Here is a 1,495-nt window from a genome sequence, read left to right as displayed (position 1 = left end):
CAGGGACCTGTCGTCCGGCAGGTCAGGCTGGCACGCCAGCCCCTTCTCATCTCATCACCGGGGGGATCTGGAAATACTCTGGTAACGTTGTGAATTCAGTGAGTGAGTTGTGTCTGGCTGTGGTTAGAAAGAACCTTTTTTTTAGGCTGACATCTGAATCATGCCTCTTTTTATAGCCAGGCAGTCGCATTGCTGTGATTGCAGCTCCCAGCCCAAGCCCAGCGCCTGCTTGGGTTAACGACCATCGTCATGCAGGATGCAAGAGAACATATTTTGCTTGTTTCCCAGAGAAGCGAGCTTCTCTCTGGGGATGCTCTCTGTGTGCTGGCTCTGCCCTCCCAACGGGATCCTGTGACCAGCCCTTGCTGCCAGCTGGAGACGGGCTTCTACTCGCAGGGCTGCACCGGCCAGGGCGGCAGCTCTGCCCGGCGTGTGCCGGGCTTGAGACTGTGCCCGTGCTGTGCCGCAGCCGCACCGCACTGCGCCCACGCCGGGGGCTGCAGCTTCAGTTGCTGCTGCTTGAGAAAAGGCAGCGAGGACGACGTATTGCACAGTTGTGTCTCCTAGGATGCTACATCCCCACCACCTGCAACAGCTTTTAACATTCAGGAAAATCAGACTGGGGCTTCGACTGGGTCTTGACGGCCCCCGTGAGCGAGGGTGTCTGTGGCTTGGGTCTGCGTGGCAAACCCACGCATGGCTCTCCCCCAGGGTCTGTCACTGCCGGCCAAGCTCCCAGTTCCCGTGTTCCATGGTGGATCGGCCATTCCTCATCCTCCGTGCTCTGGAAAGCCTTTGGCAGGGGGCTGCAACATGCACTTAGTGACAATTAATTAACAAGCCAGCTGATTTCCCTTTACCTTGATAATGGATGACAAATCACAGCTTGGTTTTCTGATTTGCTCATTAATTGCTACTTTTGTCTGTGTAGTTTTCATTCATGCCTATTATGACATCTTCAGCTGCTAGCTCCCTTTCTCAGCGACGGGCTGGATTCACCTGAGGACTACCCCATCGCTGACCCTGATGGAAAGGGCGTGATTTAAAAGCCAGCTGAATATGTCTAGATGCATAAGGAATAATGAGTGTAAAAAAAATTTTATTTCATTTGGACTTAATTTGCATAAGTGAAAATTGCTGTACATGTACCATTAGGGCTTTTTAGAAAAATTGCCACTATCTTGTACTCCATTGTGTTGACTTTTAAAGCAGTGGTCATACATAAGAAAATTTAATTTGAGGTTTAAAAAAAAACAAACCACCACATAAAACAGAGTGAAAAAATTATGATTACATAGCTTGATCTGTTGCAGGGACCATTGTGACTGGACCCCTTTGTTCGTACAAGCTGTCGTGGCTCTGTGGAATCCATATGAGGACGGTCCCACCCTCCGCAGATTTGGGGCACTGTGCTCCAGTGCGTAATACTTGCCTGGTGTCCACACACATTTTAAATTGAAATGTTTAATCAGCAGAAGTATTAATTTTGATATTA

This window comes from Pygoscelis adeliae, unplaced genomic scaffold (assembly GCF_000699105.1).
Source record: "Pygoscelis adeliae isolate BGI_AS28 unplaced genomic scaffold, ASM69910v1 Scaffold302, whole genome shotgun sequence".
NCBI classification, from domain to species: Eukaryota; Metazoa; Chordata; class Aves; order Sphenisciformes; family Spheniscidae; genus Pygoscelis; species Pygoscelis adeliae.
This window is presented reverse-complemented; position numbering follows the sequence as displayed.